This window comes from Pelobates fuscus, chromosome 9, assembly GCF_036172605.1.
Source record: "Pelobates fuscus isolate aPelFus1 chromosome 9, aPelFus1.pri, whole genome shotgun sequence".
In the NCBI taxonomy this organism is placed as follows: Eukaryota; Metazoa; Chordata; class Amphibia; order Anura; family Pelobatidae; genus Pelobates; species Pelobates fuscus.
The window spans coordinates 142,951,807-142,978,819 of record NC_086325.1 but is presented as its reverse complement, the minus strand read 5'-3'; positions in this window follow the sequence as shown (position 1 = coordinate 142,978,819).

Below are 27,013 nucleotides of genomic sequence, written 5' to 3'. Positions count from 1 at the left end.
GAGGGCTGGCACGCACGAGAAGCCGTTTGATGTGTCAATCAAATGAGCAGCTCCATCCCCGCGGCAGCAGCTGTCATGTGACCCGAGTTTCCCCCAAAAGCACGTGGTGGCTTTAATGCTGGTGTGATGATGCTGAGAGCCAGGAGCTGTCAGTGCCTCCTGCATGTCATAAACTGAAAGGGCTGCCTGGGTGACAGCTGGCATGGCTGCTGTTAAATTAGTCATCTTTATGGACTGCATCTCCCATCATGTTCAGCCATCCACTAGTTTGGCTGCTTGTCATGAGGAGATAAAAATTAAATCAATAATAAAATAATGTCACAGTGTGCATGGAAATCCTGTAAACTAGACCGTCTACACTAGTAAAAGAAAAGGTGATATATCTCTTCTCAGAATTTTAGTAAATGGCAAACTTTAGCAAAAATAGCCTTTTCCCTTAAATTTATCATTTGGATTTAACGCACTTAAAATGCAGAGTTGGCGATTCAATTCTGTTTTAACCTTGACAAATTTATGAGATGGTGTGAGAAAGTATAAATATTGCTGTGAGAATCGTCTGTGTATCGTGATTATTTATACAAAAAAGCTCGTTTTTTTTTTTTGTTTTTTGTTTTTTTTGAGAGTTCTTTGTTGGTACCCTGGTTCTGTACAATCTATTTATGGTGTTAACTATAATGTGTGCAAAAAAAAAAAATCTTATTGTGACTAAGGAAAGTGAAAGTCTCTACATTGTTCCACGTTTTACAAGTTGTCGAGTAGAGGCCTGGTTTTTATAGGCGTTTGAAAAAAATTGTATAATATAATAAATTTGTATATGTAATCTGCGAATAAAACAAATAGGTTGTTGGAAATCCTTTATTACTTGGCCGCCTGTGAAGGTAACATCTAAGGGCATTATTTGTATGTACTGTACTTTAGTACCCAGAATCCAATACTGAGAAAATCTCTGCTCTTCTCACTTCTTTGGAATGTGTAGCTATCCTCAATGTTCCACTGACCTTTATGTATGTAGGTTTTCCGTTGGCTTTTTCCTCACTGTAACAGATTTTTTTTTATTTTATTTTTTTAATGCCTTTTTGATTTTGTATTTTGTATTTTTTGTTTTTAGCTATTTTGTGAGTAGTCTTGTTTTGTTTTATTCTTAAACATCCTAGAAAAACTTTGACTAATATTGATATTTTTAAAAAGTGATTATAGGAACCGCACTCACTCCCAGCAGCCACCGGTGCTCTGGAACAAGACCAGCAATCCCAACACGTTACGGCAGCAAAGAGATTCCCAGGCACTCCGTGTTAAAGCCGCAGGCAGATTTATTGAAAACAAAAAAGGCAGCAACGTTTCGACCTACTTGAAAAAGACCTCTTAGTAGGTCGAAACTTTGCTTCCTTTTGGGAATCTCTTTGCTGCCTTAAAGGACCACATAGTGCCCTGAGGGTGCAAATCACAGTGAGAAGCGCGGAAGCGCCTCTAGCGACTGTCAATGAGAGCCACTAGAGGCTGGATTAACCCTATTATAAACATAGCAGTTTCTCTGAAAAAAGGGGTTAATCCTAGATGGACCTGGCACCCAGACCACTTCATTAAGCTGAAGTGGTCTGGGTGCCTATAGTGGTCCTTTAATATTGATATTAAATCCTATGTGGGATACGTAAAATTTTACAGCTCTTTCTGAAATTAATTTATTCATAATTCATCTCGATTTTCCAAAGTTGGTTTGTGTTTTTGTTTTTGTTTAGTAAATGATACACACTTGAGACATAGATTTACTTAATTTTTCGAAAGCAAGGAAGGACAAAACTGTATTAATGAAAGGGGGTTAAAGCAGACAGTGACAATTTTATTAAAGAAATGAGGATTCCATTTCAGATCTGTTCAGGTTATGGGCAGAGAGTCATCACCTTTAAAGTAGTGAACTTCACAAACTAAAATCTAGGTTAACCTAAAGTCATTTTATTTATAAAGCGCCAATGTGTTCTGCAGCACTGTAAAAATAAGGATTTTTTTTTTTTCTTTAAAAAGACTTGTCACCTGAAACAAATGTACATTAAACTACAGGACATTGAAATGTGTTTTTATCTATCATGCCAAGTGCAAGTTTCTGCTAAAAACTGCAGAAATATCTTTAACACATTGGCAAAGAATTCTCTAGTGCTCAGAACATTTCCCAACAAACACTTTACTTCATCATCCTAACGGACTATTTCATTTTTTTATTTTTTTTATATTTAAATAAAATTTACAAATAAGGTTATAACAAACGTGTTTTTTGTTTTTTTTCACAACTGGTGCAGGAATCATTAGAGTGGCATTTAAGGCTGCACTGAGCTTCATTATAAAATCTTTCTAAACTGCCTATAAGGAGAATAAATCTAAAGGGACAAATAATATAACAATTTTGAGAAGTAACCATTCCCCTTTAATTATGTAGAATCTTAACTTATTCAGCCTTTTTTTTTTTTTTAAACTTTTTTTTTTTTTAAACTTTTTTTTTTTTTAAACTTTTTTTTTTTTTTTGTTTTTGCAATTTCAGCACATTTTAAAAGAATTTGTAAGATAAATTAGGGATCTCTTTGTTTTTGTGGAGGAGCCAGTTGTGAAAATAGACAAAATGTGGAGCTTTAAACCGCTTCCATCTGATGGCACAGCTCCTGAAAACTAGCCATACCATCAGACCTTCTTTAGACCCCCTGATTTGTACTTGTAATTGTCAGGATACCACAAAATAGAGGAACAAGACAGGGATGTAAAGAGGAACCACTGGGCCCCAGGGCAAATATTTAAAAATGCCTTCCCCCCCCCCCCCCCCCCAGCAAGAAACCAGAGTAGAATGTGTGTGGTGGCTGAATGTGATACCTGTATGAGTGTAATTGTGTGTGTGTGATTGCGTGTAAGGTTGGCCATAGCAGAGTGTGATTTGTGAGGTTGAAGAAGTGTGGGGTTAGCAGAGTATGGATGCTCTTCCAGCCCAACACTCACTCAGTAAGAGCGTTGCCGTGGTAACCCTGCAGAGCCACTCTAACTAGTTCACTTAGAGCCGGAACCAAGAGAGAGGGCGTAAAGTGCTCCTTGCGATAATGTCTTTAGAGTATTGCCGAATTGGCAATGTACTAAAGATTTTGAAAGGAGGGGCCCCCTGCCTGGCCTGATTCTCATCTTGACAGACTCAACTCCAGAGTCTGGTCTCAGTAAGAGCTTTGTGGCCCTGGTAGTTCTGCCACTGGTGTGAGTAGGGGGGTAGAGCAATGCAACCACACTTAAGTTAAAACATAGGCAATTCGATTTTAAATTTATTTTTTTTACTGTCACCCTAGAGGTAATGGCATATTCTAATCTAGTTAAAAGCTATTATAGTTGATGATTTTTGCACAAAATAACCTTTTTATTTTTATAAATTTTTTTAATTTAGATATGCATTTAAATGAAATGTAGATTAGTAGAGGTGGAAGGCACAGCTTGGCATTCTATGCAAATGAGTCTCACACTTGGGGTTTGATGTGTAGATGGAAGCACTGACCATTTGGAAGTCCTGTATTGATAAATGTGTTTCGTAACTCCTCAGCTCTCTTCAACTCAATAAATGTTTCAATAGTGTTTACTAGAGTTAAATAAAATGGAACTTTCACCAACAAAGTGGTGATTGTTCCTCTTTAAGTGTATATGTAAATGTACTGCCAGGTTGTTTTTGTTTGTTTGCTTTAATTGTTTCGTAGCTCCATGCAGTTTCCTTTTTTTATATACCAGTCTCCTTCATGTGAAGTCCTCTGGTCAATAGAAAAAATACAAACAAATGTGTGTTTTTGTTAACCTGCTAGCAGAACTACAGTAAAACAAAAACAACCAAAATACGTATTCTACCTCCCAAGTGTTTCTTTTCTAACGGGCAGTCCTAATTGGGAACGTAGATTTTGTGAGAAGCTGTGTGGCTTGATTAAGAGGTGTATCCAACTGTAAGGAGTGACAATTTGGTTAAAGGAACACTCCAAGCCCCATACCATAACCACTTTAAGTCAGTGATGTAGTCATGGTGCTTTCAGTAACTTGGCTAGCCATGTCACAAATCAAAGATCACCGAACATCAAATGAAATTAACACGCAAACGTTTTTGAAAGTGCCATGGTTGGACATCTCTGACCCAAGTGGTTTTCTCACTGCCATAGAATACCAGTTAAATACCACCAATTATTGGATATGCCTGCGTTTTTTTAACAAAAAAATCTCGCAATTAGGGAGTCAAGGCTCCAGCAGAAGCAGAATGCTGTATTTGTACTGGCAAAATGGGACCTGCCATTATGCATTTGAATGTTTTCTATCTTTAGATTTTAATAGCTGGCCCACAGGAACAGAACGCGTCTATGGCATTCTCCCATGACTATTCTGAAGAGTCAATCATTGCATTAGAATAACAATCCCATTTATCATTTTGTGACTAAAATGCAGGAATTTTACGGTTTATTATATAGCGGAGAAAACTGTCTGTGAATGACAATGAAAGTCACTGTTTTGCATCCCGTTCTCTCTTCTACTACACCAGATAAACAGAAAGACGAGGCTTCTAAGAGATCGAAGGACATTTACGTTTTTTTCCAATGTTTCTAGTACGTGGGGGGGGAATAGTAGAAGGGTTTTTGTTTTTTTTTGGTCCCTCCCTCATGCCATAGCTTCCATCGTTCAAAATGGCTGAACTGGATGCACAGGGGGTGTGGCTTCCACTGAAGTAATGGCTGCCTCCATCTGTAGATGAATTAAGTGACAGCCTTCAGTTAACGTACTGCACAGTGCATTAATCATTCCCTCTGTGCAGTTTTTTTTTTAATCTACACCACCTGTTTTGACCAAGAAGGCGCAACTGGCAGTACAGAGCAGGGCCACAGGACATTTATTGGGTTTATCCCACTTAACCTTGGTCAGTTGTGAGTTATGCAAACCTGTCATTGTATCTCTATATGTACAAACTTATTTGGCAATATAGCCAAAACCGTTTAGGCATTCTGTGAAGGCGAGGCTGGGCTTAATGACTTTAGCTTTTTGTTTTAAAGCAACATATTTACTAGCCACGTCTCTTCATAGCTGAATGTTGATGGCCACTGAAAGCCTCCATGAAAAAAAAGTTTAGTTTTCAATGTGATCTTACAGCAAAGTGTGTTTGATTTAGAAGTTATTATCTCCTGCTTTTGTTAAATAGACTTTAATCACACATAGGAGACTTTGGCAGGCTCTGTCCAATATTTTAACAGGGCAGAAGTTAAGACATTCTAGATTAAACCCAATGTGCAATAAGGAAATGTAAAAATTTAGATTCTTCAAAGTGAATTTAAAATGTAAGGAAATAATAGCCAAACTAAAAGCATAGCTGACTTAGTCAGTTTTTCCAGTTCAGCGATTTGAAATTCACTTTGAATCCTCACGTTGGTGAATAACTATAGTAAGCTGATCACCATAACTACTACAGTAAGCTGTAGTGGTTATGGTGGATGGAGTGCCCTTGAATTAGATAACCTATACATAAAATATATCAAGATATAATATTTCCATTAATTTGTGTTGAGCGATGTCAAGCATATCCGAACACACTACTTCTGCTGATGCTACGACTGCCTTGTCATTTTACAGAAATAATACACTTGAATACATTAATCTGTAAAAATAATCATGCAAATCCAATCAAAATCGATGCTCACAGTGAGGTATCGGAATTATCTAGAAGTGCGTGTGTGTTAAATAATAATTTTGGGGTTGACCTAGTCAAGGTGAGATTTTCCAGAAGACTTACTGACTAAAATTATTTTTGTTCAGTATTGCTGAACTACAAGTCCCATGATTCTCTGGCTATCTATTTAATTCAAAGAATCATGGAAGTTGAAGTTGAACAGCTGGAGGGCCCAAGTTTGGAGAAACCTGCCCTGTATGAAGGCCAAAGCGACCTGTTGTGGTCAGCAAGCCTGGCTCTAGCAACTGCCCTACGCAGGACATGGCACATGTTTGAGTTGAGGAAGACCTGAGGAGCAAGCCAAAGGGTATATGCAATAGGGAACCCAAATTGTGAATATGCTGAATACTGGGGACACAAGGAAAACGGTTGTCTGACATGAATCTCATTGCCTGCAGCAGAGTCCATCTAATGCACACAAAGCATGCTGGTCACACCTCAATCTCATAATGGCTGCTCTACGTTCCCGTACATGCACATAAATCTGACAGCCAAGACACAGGGGTACATAACGGCTAATGCAGTACATGTTCTGACTTGGCAACATGCCTGACAGCAATAGAAACCATTTTTAAGGGGTTGATGGGTATCCTATAGTATTTCTGCTTGTAGATAGCTGAATATTCTTTTAAATACTTTAAAGTGCCAAAGAGTGTCACTTTTTCCCCCCAAGTTGAGTATCAGAACGTATGAGTGACTGATTATTTTTAAATAGTGTTGGGTTATAAATTGAGAGCCATACATGTGAGAGGTTCAGACAGCACAAAAGAAAGTATTCTATGCACACAAATTAATTATACACATTAACTGCACTCTCTTTCTTTACAGGGGCGCAGAGACCACTGCTTCTTATATTCTACTTTTCAATTATTTTGTTCCTAATTTGCCCACTGTGCAAACGTTTAGGTGCTCTGTAAGCATTGTGACCTCCAATTCATAGGCAATTAGGAGGATAATACACTTGGTGAACAAGTTCTTAAATTTTGACTTTAAATTACCCGAATATGTCCTGAGTAATTTTCTTAAAATTTAACTTTTTCAAAATCAGAGCTTATTGAATAACCACAAGTCTATTTGTAGTATTTCACTGTTTTTAACACGTGCATTTATTCACGAAGCAGGGAAATTCCACAAATTGAAAACTAAATAGCAATACGTAGGGCAAAATGGTAAAATTCAAGCACCTAGCTATTTTAGCCTGAGTTGCAATTTTGAATTGTGCAAATTCCCTTTTCAGCTCACTACAAGTTACGTTTTAAACCTTCAGTGATGTATTCACTAAACAGTGAATTGTGGTAAATGATTAAATGAATAATGGAATTTATGGTTTAATAAAAAAAAAAAATCAAACCTTGGATTTGAGGCCCAGAAGGTATTAAGCGCTGACATTTAACGATGTGCGCAGGGCAACAGTTTGAGAGCCTATGAAAGGATCACCAGTCATATCTAAACTCCCTCGTAACAATTGATATAGTAATTTTTAAGAAAAATGAATAATCAATAAGTGGAGATATTGCGGTAATCACAAGTAGTGGCTGTAATCTTATTAGACAAGTGACAAAGCGATATCAGAAGTGCAGGAACTGAACAGATCATCCTCGGATTGCTCTATAGGAAGATATAGCTGGAGGTTAGCAGGGAAGCAGCGCGTCTCCTCTGCTGTCATAGAAAAGGATTCTCCATTACAGGAGTAATAGAGTATGCAGTCTAATTCGTGGACATTTCGGGGTGTATTTACTAAGCAATGAGTTAAGATCCCTAACATTCCATTGGTTGTCATGGTGATTGCTCCACTTTTGCCCTTCAATTGCTCTTGATATAGAATTCCAACTAGATTTTGGAGGCATTGCCCTGAAGGTTTTAACCCCTCGAGGACACACAGTTTCAGAAATCAAATGGAATCATGACGGAATATTTCCGTCATGTGTGCTTAAGAGGTTAATGTTTAAATGTATACTTTGTTTAAGTAGGGCTGGCAGTTGTACTGCACTTTACAGGTTACATTAAAATAAAAGGAAGATACATGAATTAAAAAGTTAGGCTAAATGGTTATTTTGTTTAGATATAGCACTTATTTATTTAAAAAAATATTTTACCAGGAAAGATACATTGCGATTTGTCTCGTTTTCAAGTATGTCCTGGGTCCACAAATCATTGCATTGTTACAATAGGGTACAATAAAATACAAAAACAATATTAATACACAATATATACAAAATGTAACATAGAACAGGTAGGAAACATATAATCAAGCATGACACGTGCATTCTGTTTTGAGGTATGTAGAGAGGGATCTTTTAAAGGACTTTAGGCTTGGGGAAGATTTGAAATTGTGCGGGAGGTCGTTCCATAATTGCGGTGCTCTGTAGGAGAAGGAGGATCGGGCTGCTTTCTTTTTGTATTGAGGTAGACTAAATAAAGTGCTGGTACTGGATCGGAGCTTATAGGAGGTGGGAACAGTTGGGGAGAGCATTCTACTCGGGTAGGGTGGGAGCTTCTTGCATTACAGTAGAGAAGTATGGAAAATGCAGTACTTATAGGGTGTGTATTATATTAATATTTGTGTGTAGATGTGGCATGAATAGTGTGTGTGTGTGTGTGTGTGTGTAATGCATATTTTGAGCTGTAAGAGATCCTGATGAAAGCCATGCATGATGGCTGAAACGTCGATCAAGTTTTAAACAATGAAATAAAAGGAATATCGTTTTAAAGAAACCAAAAAGACAGTGAGTGCTTGCCTCTTGTTCCCTATATTTGTGTGTGTGTGTGTGTGTGTGTGTATATATACATACACAATATAATGTATATTCTACTCCTAACAGGTGTATTTGGCATTTTACAGGCTACATTAAAGTAGGGGGGGGAGGTACAATAAGTACGGTACATATACAGAGCATGTATATTTTTTTCATATAGCATTAACTTGTGTGTTTACCAGGTGACATTACAATACAGGGGAGCACAGTAAATTCACAAGTTACACAGTATAAATATATAATCTTCAAATAGAACACTAAAAGATTTGCTTGCATGTTACCATACAGTAGAATAACACTGTAAACACACTAGTTATACAGCATAATATGGGGGTACAGTACATATACAAGCAATAAACTCAGTTTTCAGTCTCAGTGGGAAGGGGGGTGAGGGGGGGGGGGGAGAGGGCAGATAAAGATGCACAGCTTGTAGCTGTTCTGGAACTGCAATCAACTAAAATGTGAACTCACTTTTGCTTTCAATGGAGTGCTTTATTCCTAAATAGACTGTTTCACTTTGCTTTTGAAGTTCTGAAGGACTAAGGTCTGGGAATACAGGGTGATGGGGCATTCCAAAGATAGGGGGCAGCAAAGTCTTTATTCATTAAGAGTCATAATGTATCTGACATGTGATATCTCCCTAGAAAGCATTTAAATGTACTGCACTGACTTTATCCATAGATCTTCTATTTTTTCATTTTTTTTTATATTTAAAAGAAGGCAAATTGTACTTTTCCAAGAGATCTATACAGTTTGGGGTTAATTTATTATACAGTGAAGTAATAACTGATTTGATAGCTAGTGATGTCGTGAACACAAAATTTTCGGTTCGCAAACGGCGAACGGGAACTTCCGCAAACGTTCGCGAACCGGGCGAACCGACATTGACTTCAATGGGCAGGCGAATTTTAAAACCCACAGGGACTCTTTCTGGCCACAATAGTGATGGAAAAGTTGTTTCAAGGGGACAAACACCTGGACTGTGGCATGCCGGAGGGGGGTCCATGGCAAAACTCCCATGGAAAATTACATAGTTGATGCAGAGTCTGGTTTTAATCCATAAAGGGCATAAATCACCTAGCATTCCTAAATCACAATGGATATGGATTGACACCTGACATGACATATTGCCACCTTGACATATGGATTGACACCTGTCTTCAGAGACCCTGATACACACTGACACAGAGCAGAATAGGGACTGTTCCCCCTATTTAGGGTCACTTGGCAGATATGGATTGACACCTGTCCTCAGAGACCATGATACACACTGACACAGAGCAGAATAGAGACTGTTCCTCCTACATAGGGTCACTTGGCAGATATGGATTGACACCTGTCCTCAGAGATCATGATACACACTGACACAGAGCAGAATAGGGACTGTTCCCCCTACATAGGGTCACTTGGCAGATATGGATTGACACCTGTCCTCAGAGACCTAATTGTGTAATAATGGTAATACTATTACCCATTATATAATATTGGCAGGGGCAAGGAAATTCCCTCTAAATAGATGGGTATAGGCAGAGAGTATGGAGACCGGAGTGATACAGTGTCAATAAGGTGATATAAAGTTAAATGTATCACAGACACACAGACACCCTTTCTCTTAGTTAGTTTCCAGAAATGCTGGATAGGTAGAAGGGCTATAAAGACTCAGAGAGGTCTAAGAAGAATCCACTAAACTAGCCCTAATCTCCTTAAACACCTTCAAGGGTGTTCTAAGCTAAAGCCAAGCTACTCATTGGATGCCGAGCTACTCATTTCCTGTTCCTCCTCCTCAGTGATCTCAATGAAGGTATGTTCTCCCCCCCCCCCCCCCCCCCCCAGCCACGTACAACACCACGGGTACCAGATAGGTGACAACGAGCACCCTGGGATGCCTGTTGTGGTTGGTCCTCCTCCTCCTCAAAGCCACATTCCTCATCTGACTCCTCTTCCTCACAATCCTCTTCCAGCATTGCCGCAGGTCCAGCAAGCGATGCTGATAAGGCTGTTTCTGGTGGTAATGGTGACCACAACTCTTCCTCTTCACGCTCATCTACGGCCTGATCCAGCACTCTTCGCAGGGAACGCTCCAGGAAGAAAACAAATGGTATGATGTCGCTGATGGTGCCTTCGGTGCGACTGACTAGGTTTGTCACCTCCTCAAAAGGACGCATGAGCCTACTGTCATTGCGCATGAGCGTCCAGTAACGTGGCAAAAAAATTCCCAGCTCCCCAGAGGCTGTCCTAGCACCCCGGTCATACAAATATTCATTAACGGCTTTTTCTTGTTGGAGCAGGTGGTCGAACATTAGGAGTGTGGAATTTCAACGTGTCGGGCTGTCGCAAATCAAGCGCCTCACTGGCATGTTTCGCCGCTGGATATCTGCAAAGTGCGCTATGGCCGTGTAGGAACGCCTGAAATGGCCACACACCTTCCTGGCCTGCTTCAGGATGTCCTGTAAGCCTGTGTACTTATGCACAAAGCGTTGTACGATCAGATTACACACATGTGCCATGCACGGCACATGTGTCAACTTGCCCAACTTCAATGCCGCCAACAAATTTGTTCCGTTGTCACAAACCACTTTGCCGATATCCAGTTGCTGCGGAGTCAGCCACTTTTCCACCTGTGCGTTCAGGGCGGACAGGAGTGCTTGTCCGGTGTGACTCTCTGCTTTCAAGCAAGTCAAACCCAAGACGGCGTGACACTGCCGTATCCGGGATGTGGAATAGTACCTGGGAAACTGGGGGGGTGCCGTTGATGTGGAGCAAGACGCAGCAGCAGAAGAGGACTCAGCCGAGGAGGTTATGGAAGAGGATGGAGTAGGAGAAGTAGAGGAGGTGGCAGCAGGCCTGCCTGCAAGTCGTGGTGGTGTAACCAACTCCTCTGCAGAGCCATGCATTCCATGCTTGGCAGCCGTCAGCAGGTTTACCCAATGCGCAGTGTAGGTGATATACCTGCCCTGGCCATGCTTTGCAGACCAGGTATCAGTGGTCAGATGGACCCTTGCCCCAACACTGTGTGCCAGACATGCCATTACTTCCTTTTGCACAATCAAATACAGGTTGGGGATTGCCTTTTGTGCAAAGAAATTTCGTCCGGGTACCTTCCACTGCGGTATCCCAATAGCCACAAATTTTTTGAACGCCTCAGACTCCACCAGCTTGTATGGTAAAAGCTGGCGGGCTAATAGTTCAGCAAGGGGGTGACTTTCTGACATTGGCTTCTTACGCTCAATCATGTCCTTGACAGACACCTGACTGTGGGCAGATGAGTGGGAACTGCTCAAGGCGAGAGACGGAGTGGCGGATGGTTGAGAGGGGGCAAGGAGGACAGCAGTGGTTGACGTGGCTGAAGATGCTGGACCAGGAGGAGGATGGCGGCTTTGAGTTTGTGTGCTGCTTGTACTCATGTGTTGATCCCATAGGCGTTTGTGATGTGCGATCATGTGCCTACGCAAAGCAGTTGTACCTAGGTGGGTGTTGGACTTCCCACGACTTAATTTCTTTTGGCACAGGTTGCAAATGGCATCACTGTTGTCAGAGGCAGACACACACAAAAAATGCCACACTGCTGAGCTCAGCGATGACGGCATTCTGGTGGTGGACACCGTATGCGTTGATTGGCGTGCTGTCGGGCTGACCCCGGGTGCCGATGCATGCTGTCTGACTGTGCCACTAGCTCCTTGCGACGACCTCCCCCTGCTTCCAACTCTTCTCCTCCTCCTCCTCCTCCTCTCTGTCTCCCCATCTGAACTTTCGCCCTGTTCTTCTTCTTGCCGAGCGGGCACCCACGTGACATCCATGGACGCATCGTCATCATCAACCGCTTCACTTGTATCTGACAACTCCGCAAAGGAAGCAGCAGCAGGTACAACATCATCATCATCACACCGTACGTCCATGTGTGTAATGCTGCCTGCCTGAGACATATCCCTGTTATCTACATCCTCTGGCAATAATGGTTGCGTATCACTCATTTCTTCAAACGGATGTGTAAATAACTCCTCTGACATACCGAGTGAAGCGGCTGTGGTGCTAGTGTTGGTGGTGGCAGCAGGCGGGTTGAAGCTAAGCTGGAGGAGGATGGTGCGTCAAAGTTCTGAGCGGAAGCTGTAGAAGATTGTGTGTCCTGTGTTAGCCAGTCAACTATGTCCTCCGAACTTTTCAAGTTCAGGGTACGTGGCCTCTGAAAACTGGGCATTATTCTAGGGCCAAAAGGATTCACCGCACCACGCCCACGATGGCCCCTGCGGGGTGGCCTGCCTCTGCCTATTATTTTTATTTTTTTTTGGATTAGTGGTACTATGCGTGCAAGCTACTGTGAGACCAAATATGAGTGGCAATATGCACTGGCAGAGGTTGGCAGAGTACACGCTGTAGACCCGACACCCGCTTGAAGACAACTCACTGCTATTCAATCTATAACAGTGAAAAACTTTTTTGCTTTTTAAAGTCACGCTATTGTGACACCAGATATGAGTGGTGGCACTGGGCACTGGGTATCCACTGTGAGCCTGACACAGAAGCTGGCAGGCAGGCAACTGCAATTACATTACACAGAAAAAAAAAAGAGAGAAAGAAAAAGCAGACTGATGTTCTAGCTCTAAAAAGGGATTTTTGGGGTGCTGTCCTTACAGCAGAGATCAGATGAGTCCTTCAGGACTGTAGTGGACACTGGAATACCCTAGCCTAGCTATACATTTCCCTATCAAATGAGCAGCAGCTACACTTTCCCTCCTCTATCTAAGAATGCAGCTTCAGAATGAATCTAAAATGGATGCTGTACAGGAGGTGGGAGGGTCTGCTGACCGTGAGGCACAGGGTCAAAGTTTACTCAATGATGACGAATAGGGGGCGGATCAAACCGCGCATGTGTACGCCCGCCGTGGCGAACACGCTATGTTCGCCAGGAACTATTCGCCAACGAACAGTTCGGTACATCACTATTGATAGCCAACTTGGGAAAAAAATATTTATTTTAGTCTAAAGGGTACATTCACTAAAGTCCGAATTTAAAACCAAACTTCACAATTCAGGCTAAAGCAGTCCAGCTTGTAAATGATTTTTCAAAATAAAAATTTAAAATGCCAGTTTTTTCGATCTATCTTTTGTCCTATCTATTCATATTGGGATATTGTGGGTAGTATTTGGCAAGAGAGATGTGGTTCATCCACTAAATCGTAAATTTAGAGGGAATTGAAACTTAATTGCAAACATAAGGTTAAAATAGCCATGTAGTGGCTATAGGTAACGCAGATATTTAAGGGATTTTCCTAAATGTTCCATTAGTTTTCTATTTTCTATAATCTTAGTGCATATCCCTCTAGTGTTTTAATACAGTATTGTTAACACTGGGGCACTACTAGATCCCCAATGGTGAATTCATCACAGCACACCCTATCCCACTCAAACAGGATTATGCACTAACGTGAGAATTGTGGGGAGTTCATGGTGCATATCAAGTTTTTAAGACCAAACTAGTTGAATATGAATAATTCTTTAAATCAGCTATGCTTCCAATTCGGCTACTTTGGACTTCAATTTGAATGCAAGACAATTATGCAATTTTTATACATTGCTTTTATGAAGTGAGAAAATACAAATCAATGATGTACCCATTCTCTTATTTTAATGTATCTTCCTTATTTGACAAGTCTAATTCTTAAGCTAAAACTGATTAGGGAGGGGGGGGGGGGGGGGGGGGGGGTATTTTGCCTGGCTACATGAAGTAAACATACAGATGCAACAAGCACCATCCCTTCATCAATAATACACTGCAGTTTCCTGGTCCCTGAATGGGGGTATTGAGAGTAGGGTTTCTTGAACATTGCACAAATGTGAGTCAGTCCCCTCCCCAACAAATAATGATTCACCCCAAGGATGTTTAACGCTCACACTGCCACAGGCTTGCAATCCAACCCTGACCATTGTGGATACAGTCAGTCATTCTCACGTAGAACGAAGTGGATGCATGACATAGGGGGGATGCTATTCTGAAAAGGCACACGCCCAGTAAGCTCAGCCAAGGCAGTCCAATACAAATGGAATAAATCACGTTAACCATGTGGGCAGTCATTAGATCCTTATAATCTCTATAGTGACCAAAAGGGTTAACGTTATTAATATAGTACATTCTATATAATGATTTGATACTAGATTAACTCTTAGTGTGCCTGGGTACCAGATGTTGGTCAGGATGTGTAAAAATTAAGCTGGTTTGGGATCTTGTGAAGAATATCCAAGGGAGACCGACTCTGGCTGAACAACCAAAACTCAAAAGCTTGGGTGCCAATGTGCCATGGACTGTTAACTGTTTCAGCACAGGGTGGTGTTTACACTGCTAATTACCATTGCAAGCTATTGTCAACCTATAGAACTGAGAACGTGCTAATAATCCACTAGAGGTCCTTTCATCCTGGGTTAGAAGAAATAAGGTTAACCATTTGATTGCCAGAGAAGCGAGTGATGTGTTGAACACTGATTACCTGGCACTTAAAGAGTTACCAACTCTGTGTATCACCCTCAACCACAACAAGACGGCATGTAAACTGCTTATATTGAATGGATGTAAACTGCAGCTACTGGCCCTCAGTGAAATATTAACCAGAAATCTTAACCCTTACTGAGACTGCATAGAACCTGCAATATGAACCCTTACTGAGACTGCATTAAGCCTGCAGTATTAGCCCCTCAGTGAGGCTGTGTGTAACCTGCAGTATTAGCCCTCAGTGAGGCTGTGTGTAACCTGCAGTATTAGCCCTCAGTGAGGCTGTGTGTAACCTGCAGTATTAGCCCTCAGTGAGGCTGTGTGTAACCTGCAGTATTAGCCCCTCAGTGAGGCTGTGTGTAACCTGCAGTATTAGCCCCTCAGTGAGGCTGTGTGTAACCTGCAGTATTAGCCCCTCAGTGAGGCTGTGTGTAACCTGCAGTATTAGCCCCTCAGTGAGGCTGTGTGTAACCTGCAGTATTAGCCCCTCAGTGAGGCTGTGTGTAACCTGCAGTATTAGCCCTCAGTGAGGCTGTGTGTAACCTGCAGTATTAGCCCTCAGTGAGGCTGTGTGTAACCTGCAGTATTAGCCCTCAGTGAGGCTGTGTGTAACCTGCAGTATTAGCCCCTCAGTGAGGCTGTGTGTAACCTGCAGTATTAGCCCCTCAGTGAGGCTGTGTGTAACCTGCAGTATTAGCCCCTCAGTGAGGCTGTGTGTAACCTGCAGTATTAGCCCTCAGTGAGGCTGTGTGTAACCTGCAGTATTAGCCCTCAGTGAGGCTGTGTGTAACCTGCAGTATTAGCCCCTCAGTGAGGCTGTGTGTAACCTGCAGTATTAGCCCCTCAGTGAGGCTGTGTGTAACCTGCAGTATTAGCCCTCAGTGAGGCTGTGTGTAACCTGCAGTATTAGCCCTCAGTGAGGCTGTGTGTAACCTGCAGTATTAGCCCCTCAGTGGGGCTGTGTGTAACCTGCAGTATTAGCCCCCCAGTGAGGCTCTGTGTAACCTGCAGTATTAGCCCTCAGTGAGGCTGTGTCTAACCTGCAGCATTAGCCCCTCAGTGAGGCTGTGTGTAACCTGCAGTATTAGCCATCAGTGAGGCTGTGTGTAACCTGCAGTATTAGCCCTCAGTGAGGCTGTGTGTAACCTGCAGTATTAGCCCCTCAGGGAGGCTGTGTGTAACCTGCAGTATTAGCCCCCCAGTGAGGCTCTGTGTAACCTGCAGTATTGGCCCTCAGTGAGGCTGTGTGTAACCTGCAGTATTAGCCCCTCCAGTGAGGCTGTGTGTAACCTGCAGTATTAGCCCTCAGTGAGGCTGTGTGTAGCCTGCAGTATTAGCCCTCAGTGAGGCTGTGTGTAACCTGCAGTATTATCTCTCAGTGAGGCTGTGTGTAACCTGCAGTATTAGCCCCCCAGTGAGGCTCTGTGTAGCCTGCAGTATTAGCCCTCAGTGAGGCTGTGTGTAACCTGCAGTATTAGCCCCTAAGTGAGGCTGTGTGTAACCTGCAGTATTAGCCCCCCAGTGAGGCTGTGTGTAACCTGCAGTATTAGCCCCTCAGTGAGGCTGTGTGTAACCTGCAGCATTAGCCCTCAGTGAGGCTGTGTGTAACCTGCAGCATTAGCCCTCAGTGAGGCTGTGTGTAACCTGCAGCATTAGCCCCTCAGTGAGGCTGTGTGTAACCTGCAGTATTATCCCTCCAGTGAGGCTGTGTGTAACATGCAGTATTAGCCCCCCAGTGAGGCTGTGTGTAACCTGCAGTATTATCTCTCAGTGAGGCTGTGTGTAACCTGCAGTATTATTAGCCCCTCAGTGAGGCTGTGTGTAACCTGCAGTATTATTAGCCCCTCAGTGAGGCTGTGTGTAACCTGCAGTATTAGCCCCTCAGTGAGGCTGTGTGTAACCTGCAGTATTAGCCCTCAGTGAGGCTGTGTGTAACCTGCAGTATTAGCCCCTCAGTGAGGCTGTGTGTAACCTGCAGTATTAGCCCTCAGTGAGGCTGTGTGTAACCTGCAGCATTCGCCCCTCAGTGAGGCTGTGTGTAACCTGCAGTATTAGCCCTCAGTGAGGCTATGTGTAACCTGCAGTATTATTAGCCCCTCAGTGAGGCTGTGTGTAACCTGCAGTATTAGCCCCCTCAGTGAGGCTGTATGTAACCTGCAGTATTGGCCCTCAGTGAGGCTATGTGTAACCTGCAGTATTAGCCACTCAGTGAGGCTGTGTGTAACCTGCAGTATTAGCCCCTCAGGGAGGCTGTGTGTAACCTGCAGTATTAGCCCCTCAGGGAGGCTGTGTGTAACCTGCAGTATTAGCCCTAAGTGAGGCTCTCTGTAACCTGCAGCATTAGCCCCTCAGTGAAGGCTGTGTGTAACCTGCAGCATTAGCCCCTCAGTGAGGCTGTGTGTAACCTGCAGTATTAGCCCCTCAGTGAGGCTGTGTGTAACCTGCAGTATTAGCCCTCAGTGAGGCTGTGTGTAACCTGCAGTATTAGCCCCTCAGGGAGGCTGTGTGTAACCTGCAGTATTAGCCCCTCAGGGAGGCTGTGTGTAACCTGCAGTATTAGCCCTCAGTGAGGCTGTCTGTAACCTGCAGCATTAGCCCCTCAGTGAAGGCTGTGTGTAACCTGCAGTATTAGCCCTCAGTGAGGCTGTGTGTAACCTGCAGTATTAGCCCTCAGTGAGGCTGTGTGTAACCTGCAGTATTAGCCCCTCAGTGAGGCTGTGTGTAACCTGCAGTATTAGCCCCTCAGTGAGGCTGTGTGTAACCTGCAGTATTAGCCCTCAGTGAGGATGTGTGTAACCTGCAGTATTAGCCCCCCCAGTGAGGCTCTGTGTAACCTGCAGTATTAGCCCTCAGTGAGGCTGTGTGTAACCTGCAGTATTAGCCTCCCAGTGAGGCTGTGTGTAACCTGCAGTATTAGCCCTCAGTGAGGCTGTGTGTAACCTGCAGTATTAGCCCTCAGTGAGGCTGTGTGTAACCTGCAGTATTAGCCCCCCAGTGAGGCTCTGTGTAACCTGCAGTATTAGCCCTCAGTGAGACTGTGTGTAACCTGCAGTATTAGCCCTCAGTGAGGCTGTGTGTAACCTGCAGTATTAGCCCCTCCAGTGAGGCTGTGTGTAACCTGCAGTATTAGCCCCTCAGTGAGGCTGTGTGTAACCTGCAGTATTAGCCCCTCCAGTGAGGCTGTGTGTAACCTGCAGTATTAGCCCCTCCAGTGAGGCTGTGTGTAACCTGCAGTATTAGCCCCTCAGTGAGGCTGTGTGTAACCTGCAGTATTAGCCCCTCAGTGAGGCTGTGTGTAACCTGCAGTATTAGCCCCCCAGTGAGGCTGTGTGTAACCTGCAGTATTATCCCTCCAGTGAGGCTGTGTGTAACATGCAGTATTAGCCCCCCAGTGAGGCTGTGTGTAACCTGCAGTATTATCTCTCAGTGAGGCTGTGTGTAACCTGCAGTATTATTAGCCCCTCAGTGAGGCTGTGTGTAACCTGCAGTATTAGCCCTCAGTGAGGATGTGTGTAACCTGCAGTATTAGCCCCTCAGTGAGGCTGTGTGTAACCTGCAGTATTAGCCCTCAGTGAGGCTGTGTGTAACCTGCAGCATTCGCCCCTCAGTGAGGCTGTGTGTAACCTGCAGTATTAGCCCTCAGTGAGGTTATGTGTAACCTGCAGTATTGGCCCTCAGTGAGGCTATGTGTAACCTGCAGTATTAGCCCCTCAGTGAGGCTGTCTGTAACCTGCAGCATTAGCCCCTCAGTGAAGGCTGTGTGTAACCTGCAGTATTAGCCCCTCAGGGAGGCTGTGTGTAACCTGCAGTATTAGCCCCTCAGGGAGGCTGTGTGTAACCTGCAGTATTAGCCCCTCAGGGAGGCTGTGTGTAACCTGCAGTATTAGCCCCTCAGGGAGGCTGTGTGTAACCTGCAGTATTAGCCCTCAGTGAGGCTGTCTGTAACCTGCAGCATAAGCCCCTCAGTGAGGCTGTGTGTAACCTGCAGCATTAGCCCCTCAGGGAGGCTGTGTGTAACCTGCAGTATTAGCCCTCAGTGAGGCTGTCTGTAACCTGCAGCATTAGCCCCTCAGTGAGGCTGTCTGTAACCTGCAGCATTAGCCCCTCAGTGAGGCTGTCTGTAACCTGCAGCATTAGCCCCTCAGTGAAGGCTGTGTGTAACCTGCAGTATTAGCCCCTCAGTGAGGCTGTGTGTAACCTGCAGTATTAGCCCCTCAGTGAGGCTGTGTGTAACCTGCAGTATTAGCCCCTCAGGGAGGCTGTGTGTAACCTGCAGTATTAGCCCCTCAGGGAGGCTGTGTGTAACCTGCAGTATTAGCCATCAGTGAGGCTGTCTGTAACCTGCAGCATTAGCCCCTCAGTGAAGGCTGTGTGTAACCTGCAGCATTAGCCCCTCAGTGAGGCTGTGTGTAACCTGCAGTATTAGCCCCTCAGTGAAGGCTGTGTGTAACCTGCAGCATTAACCCCTCAGTGAGGCTGTGTGTAACCTGCAGTATTAGCCCCTCAGTGAGGCTGTGTGTAACCTGCAGCATTAGCCCCTCAGTGAGGCTGTGTGTATCCTGCAGCATTAGCCCTCAGTGAGGCTGTGTGTAACCTGCAGTATTAGCCCCTCAGTGAGGCTGTGTGTATCCTGCAGCATTAGCCCTCAGTGAGGCTGTGTGTAACCTGCAGTATTAGCCCCTCAGTGAGGCTATGTGTAACCTGCAGTATTAGCCCTCAGTGAGGCTGTGTGTAACCTGCAGCATTAGTCCTCAGTGAGGCTGTGTAACATGCAGAATTAGCCCCTCAGTGAGGCTGTGTGTAACCTGCAGTATTAGCCCTCAGTGGGGCTGTGTGTAACCTGCAGCATTAGCCCTCAGTGGGGCTGTGTGTAACCTGCAGTATTAGCCCCTCAGTGAGGCTGTGTGTAACCTGCAGTATTAGCCCTCAGTGAGGCTGTGTGTAACCTGCAGTATTAGCCCTCAGTGAGGCTGTGTGTAACCTGCAGTATTATCTCTCAGTGAGGCTGTGTGTAACCTGCAGTATTAGCCCTCAGTGAGGCTATGTGTAACCTGCAGTATTATTAGCCCCCCAGTGAGGCTGTGTGTAACCTGCAGTATTAGCCCCCCAGTGAGGCTGTGTGTAACCTGCAGTATTAGCCCCCCAGTGAGGCTGTGTGTAACCTGCAGTATTAGCCCTCAGTGAGGCTGTGTGTAACCTGCAGTATTATCTCTGTCAGGCTGTATATGTTACTGCATGGTACATTCCATCTCTCTCCGTATTCCGTTTTAGCAATTAAATTGTATCCGGCATTCTTTTACTCCTGTAACTTCAGACTAAGAGAAGAACCATAAAGTAACACTAGGGGGTTATCGGGGAATATCTCCCTGATCCATCAGTTGTATGACATGGCTGAAGGATCTCAGGAGAGATGCAATTAATTGATAATTTAGCCTGGTATTTAAAGGGTTAAGGGATGGATTAAAGCAACACTAACACACAATGAGACCAGGTAGATAGTGAATGAATACATTAAATGTACTACAATGTATGCTGTTGTTTACATATGTGGGTATATCAAGTGTTTTGTATTGTAAGCGTGCATTACAATACAAATGTGTTTATCCACATGTAAACAGAAACAGCACATGAAAAACAGTGTAACGTTTAAATAATTCAATCACAGTAACCAATGCAGTTGCGCAGGTGAGTCATATGAAGATGATTGAGAGTTGTCATCAAGAGTGGTTGGTGTTAGTGGCTGACAATGTGAGATTTCAAAGCTTTGCAGATCTGTGACAAAAGGAATACTAAATAGTTTAACTTGATCCTGCAGGCTGATTTCTAATGCATTGTGTAGATATTTTTTTGTAGTGAGTGCTCCATAGAACAGGGAGTTGCTGAAACCTCTCAGCCAATCCTGGTGCTTCCATAGTTTTCACAGGAAATCATATCCCCCTACACCTCTCTCTAGGTATTTATGGGATTTTACCTGCATCTACCCCAGGAATTATTGCATGGCAGGGTTGCCATCCAGAAACACACATTTTTCATTACCTCCTGTAAGGAATACAGAATGTGCGCTCTAAGGCAAAATGCAAAATGGAACACAATTTGATTATTTAAGTTCCAGCTTAGTTTCTACACCTGGATTTGCTAGCATTTAAATAAGGCCACTAAACCATAATAAAATAAAATGTGGGGACCCATAAAAATGACAAACATTCAGAAGGACTAATTGGTACATGCTTTTACAGTACTAGATGGTCACTTCCAGATTTTGCCATATTGCAAGATCATAATGCACTCATAGACACTAGTGATGTCGCGAACATAACATTTTCCGTTCGCGAACGGCGAACGCGAACTTCCACAAATGTTCGCGAACGGGCGAACCGCCATAGACTTCAATAGGCAGGTGAATTTTAAAACCCACAGGGACTCTTTCTGGCCACAATAGTGATGGAAAAGTTGTTTCAAGGGATTAACACCTGACTATGGCATGCCGGAGGGGAATCCATGGCAAACTCCCATGGAAAATTACATAGTTGATGCAGAGTCTGGTTTTAATCCATAAAGGGCATAAATCACCTAACATTCCTAAATTGTTTGGAATAACGTGCTTTAAAACATCACGTATGATGTTTTATCGATCAGGTAGTGTAAGGGTACGCCCGCTTCACAGTGACAGACCAACTCCCCGTTTAACGCACCGCAAACAACCGCAAACAGTCCATTTGCACAACCGCAAACTCCCCATTTGCACAAGGTTGGATACCAAGCTAGCCATGTCCCATTCCGTGTCCTCACTGATGTCATTGAAGGTCTCTTCCTCCACCCAGCCACGTACAACACCAAGGGTCCCCTGAAAGGTGACAACAAGCCCCCTGTATTTTTTCTTTAATGTACACTACTGTTACACCAGATATGAGTTGCACTGGTGTGACACTGTGCCCTGGCAGGCCCTGAAACGCACACATGTGAAGGAAACTGACTGCTATTATATTACAGTCAAAAAAGTTTTTTTGTTTTTTTTTATGCAAGCTATTGTGACACCAGATATGAGTGGTGGCACTGGGACCACCTTAAAAATATTGGATATCGCTAAAAATCATGATCACTATATACTTTCTCTACAAACCTCTAAAACGAACCAAACTACTCATCCATCCGCTATACCACTTTATCCCACCTAGAAGAACTAGTGCCTAGTTAAAATACTTGACTCTTACATACCCACACTCAGTCATGCCACACACATTTCACCACTACTCTCACTGAATACCTCTGACTACGGCTAAATTCATCTTCTACATCAGAACACTACTCCTAAGATTGTTGTATCCATGTCTCGGGTCTTTCATTTAGAATAGGGGCAGCTTCGGTCTCCTTCAACACTGACACTCCAGTGCATATTATTAAAAGATTGGGCAGATGGAAATCCTCGGTCTACAATCGATATATATTCCTCATCCCAAGAAAGAAATGAGGAAAGCTTTTAAAAGTTTGGCTTTGTAAATTTGATGCAATAAGTGTGTTTTTCTTTAATACATTTTCACCCTCTTTGCATGAACCCGATTTACATATATTACTAATATGTTTCTGAACATATATATTATATTATTCACTCACTCACTCTCTGGGCCGGCCTAAGACATCATGCTGCCTAGGTCCAACGATAAATGACTATGGGGGATAATGTATAATAAACACAGGTTACTGGCTATAGGGGGATAATGTATAATAAACACAGGTTACTGGCTATGGGAGGATAATGTATAATAAACACAGGTTACTGGCTATGGGGGGATAATGTATAATAAACACAGGTTACTGGCTATGGGGGGATAATGTATAATAAACACCGGTTACTGGCTATGGGGGGAATAATGTATAATAAACACAGGTTACTGGCTATGGGGGGATAATGTATAATAAACATGGGTTACTGGCTATGGGGGGGATAATGTATAATAAACACCGGTTACTGGCTATGGGGGAATAATGTATAATAAACACAGGTTACTGGCTATGGGGGGATAATGTATAATAAACATAGGTTACTGGCTATGGGGGGGATAATGTATAATAAACACAGGTTACTGGCTATGGGAGGATAATGTATAATAAACAGGTTACTGGCTATGGAGGATAATGTATAATAAACACAAACACAAAAAAAAATGCAGCTTCAGAATTATTCTAAATTGTATGCTGTCTAGGAGGTGGCAGGGTCTGGGAGGGAGAGTCTGCTGCTGATTGGCTGGAATGTGGCAGCTGAATGTGAGGTACAGGGTCAAAGTTTACTCAATGATGACGAATAGGGGGCGGACCAAACATCGCATATGTTCGCCGTCCGTGGCGAACATGAACACGCTATGTTCGCCAGGAACTATTCGCTGGCGAACCGTTCGGGACATCACTAATAGACACTACTAAACACACTCAAGTCCTTTATCAACAAATACAAAGTTTATTTATTCACTAAACAATGAAATTGGGTGGGGTGCTCAACCCAAAAGGACATGGTGTGAATTCTAAATCTATACAAAAAAAGAATTGTTGGCAATTCAAAGTGAATTTAAAATTTAAAGGAACACTCTGGGCACCATAACCACTTCAGTGGGGGAGGGGCACTCAAAAAACATGCATTATCAGCCGCGGTTACCTAACAAATATGCTGATTTGGTTAAATGGACATATGGTGTTAAGCTATGTCACAGTACCCCAATATTGATAGTATAATAACAAGTTGAACATGGGATACAATACTTGGGATACAATACAAGGTCCGGAGACTGTTCTCGGATTTATGCTATGCTGTGATCCCATCGAAAGGGGCAGCAAAGTGGAGAGAGGAGGTGCTCAACTCAAATGGAATCTTATCTGGCTTCCAAATCTACACAAAAAAAGGAAATTGGGGAGCACACCTATTACATGCATGTTTCAACAATGGTCCTGCTGTAAAGACAAAAATGTATAAAATAGAGATTATTGAACAGTGCACAAAAAATATTTTTCCAAGGCTACTTAAAATCCCTTATCTTGGCAAACAAATATGGGGATTTGGTTACACCATATGACCAAATTGTGTTAGGCCAGCTACTACATCACAGTACCCCCAGTACCAGTGTTTGTGTTTATGTAGTGAGTGATACATGTATATGTTTGCATGTTTATATATGAAAAAAAATATCTTTATATATGCAGGATATTTATAAACCTATAGTCAAAGATGTCTTTAGGTTTTTGGCTAGACTAAGCCAGTTAAGGCTATGCACTCCCTCCTCATATACTTTACTGCCATCCTATACGCAGATACATAGTTAGACATCCACAGAGTGACACTCATTCATACATACGTAACACAATCACACACGGTCACTAGTCTCATGCATTTATGGCTGTAGAGTCACAGTCCTACATACACACCATGACACAGTCACTTGCAAACATAGACACAAAGTCAAAATACATATACATGCAATTGCAAGCACAGTCACATGAACCCATACAGTGGCATACAGACAACACCTGGGGGGGGTCTGTCTTGATGTTGGCGGGTGGGCTTATCCTCTCATGGCCATTGGAGGTAACTAGAAAACCTCCATTTGTTTAAAAATACATAGGGATTAAGGATAGAGAGCGCAGGTAACTTGTTTTTCTTTGGTTTTTACTATATATTGGGGCTGATGTGTACTGTAGTCATTGCTGACGCCCAGGAATGAAGGGAGTGAGCGCAGGACTTATCTTTCTGCATTTGTATGCATAAAAAGACACAATGTCACATACACATGTTTGCAAGGATTGACATGCAATCACAGATACACTTGCATTGATAGTTACATACAGATTTTCATGCAATGTCACAAACCTACAGATACACATTCAGTCACAAACATACAAGCATTCACACAGTCATGTAAAGACACACACACTCGCGCACATACAAACCTATCACCCTGCACCTGGTGCCTTTATCAAGATGCCACACATTATGTGGGTGCCAAGACTAATTAACCTGGTGACTGCCTGGAAAACATAAATTGTGGATAACTAAAAATAGAATTGCTGATTTTAGACTAAAATAGGAGTAGAAAAAAAAAAAGATACGTTGAAGTTATTTTCTCAAGAATTCTGTTTGCTAAATGTGCTTTGTGTGTAGGTATTTATAAAACACTTAGCGTTTAATATGTGTGTGTCTGTAGTATCTAAGTGGCAACATTTTGTGTATTGTATGTAGGACATGTGTGTTTCTGTCTGTGTGGACTTTTTTTGTTTTGTTTTTTTAATATTTGGAATTTACCAGATCTGTAAGTATTTTGTATATCTTGTGTATTAAGCAGGACACGTATCATTACAGAGTGCTTTTCAATCAACATGTAGAAAAAACATGTCCATAGTGTCACTTGGGTTGGTGGAATGTTATGGTGCCACTCCCTCGATGGACCTCCTCCTGTACCAGGCAGAACACTTGGTAATGTATTTTGTGTGGATGCATGGGATGCATTATGCATGTAGGGGATATAGTTTGTATGTGTGTAGGAGATACTGTTTGTGTGTGGGAGGGGTGGGAGAGGGCTTTTATATGTGGGAGCATTGAATTTTTGTAAAGCTATTAAAAATATATACTACTAATAAAATAAAATTTTACATTTATGCCCCCCTCCTGTTACCTTGCCCCAGGGTGGGGGGGGGGGGGTGGAGAGGTGCCTATGCATGGTGGTCTAGTGTGCACCAGGCAGATGTTGAGACCAGAAGCTCTCCAGACACGGAGTAAAACAGGGGTTCCCAAAAGGTAAATCCCCAGATGTTGTAGACCTACAACTCCCATGACGCTTTGCATGCTTTTGGAATGCCTTTACAATGGCAAAGCATCATAGAAGCTGTAGTTTTAAAATGTCTGGGGATCTACCATTTGGACACCCCTGGTGTAAAGGCTCTAGTGTGCTCCAGACTAATAGCATTACTCGCTGCAAAGCTCTAAACAGTTTAAAGCAAGCGGGAGCCATTACACCAGGTATGAACCTGACCAGAAGCTCTCTGGGATCCCCTTTCCTTCTGCAGCTCTGAGCTGCTCTCCCAGTCCAGTTTCCTCCATGAGTCTCAATAGCCAAAGCTCAAGGAGCAGACTGGGCAGGGAGGGCAGCGCTGAACTGGCCATTCTGAGCTCCAGCCTGCCTGTGGGGCTAAGAAACCGCACGGGGTGTCACCCCTTCTTAAGGTGTCACCTGGTGTGATCTTCATACCCTGCACCTCCCTGTACGGTTTTGAAATAGAACTCTAACTCTACTCCAAGTACTATAACCACTATGGCTCAGTGTAGTGGTTTTGGTGCAAAGAGTCCCTTACATATTCATCAAATCCCCTCAAAGCTATTTGACAAAACCAGATTCTTGCTGATACCCAGAGACCAGATATAAATATCTGTTCCATACACCTGGACAGTAGTGTAAGAAATGGCAATGGAGGCAGGCAGACCCAGGGTAAATACAGGTTCTCGTCAAATCATTGCAAAATATTTTGGTGCATTTGGGATGGTTTGAGAAATCTATGCTAGCCTAACACCAGGGGCTTTGCTGGGTTCCACAAAAACCTGGGGCTGGAGCCCAAACTTGATGACCATTACACTAGCAGGGAGTTGGAGACATGTCGTAAACTCGTATCTTAAAGCTCTATGTCCCCTCCTCTCTAATTATGAACAACATATCCTACACCCAGCCTCCTATAGTCTGTAAGCTTGTTTGAGCAGGGTCCTCTTCAACCTATTGTTCCCGTAAGTTTTCTTGTAATTGTCCTATTTATAGTTACATCCCCCCTCTCATAATATTGTAAAGCGCTACGGAATCTGTTGGCGCTATATAAATGGCAATAATAACATGCAGCTGGCGTCCCCATGCCAAATACCCTCCGTCAATTACTGCTGTCCAGGTTGGACAGAATTAATGTGTTATTGGAGTTTGACAAAACCAGATAACTGACTCAGACTCTTGGCAACATACTACTTCAGTGAGTTCTAGTACTTATGTTAAGAGTACCCCTTTATAATGTAGGTGTTCTATATTAATTATTATATGCATGTACGTGGTT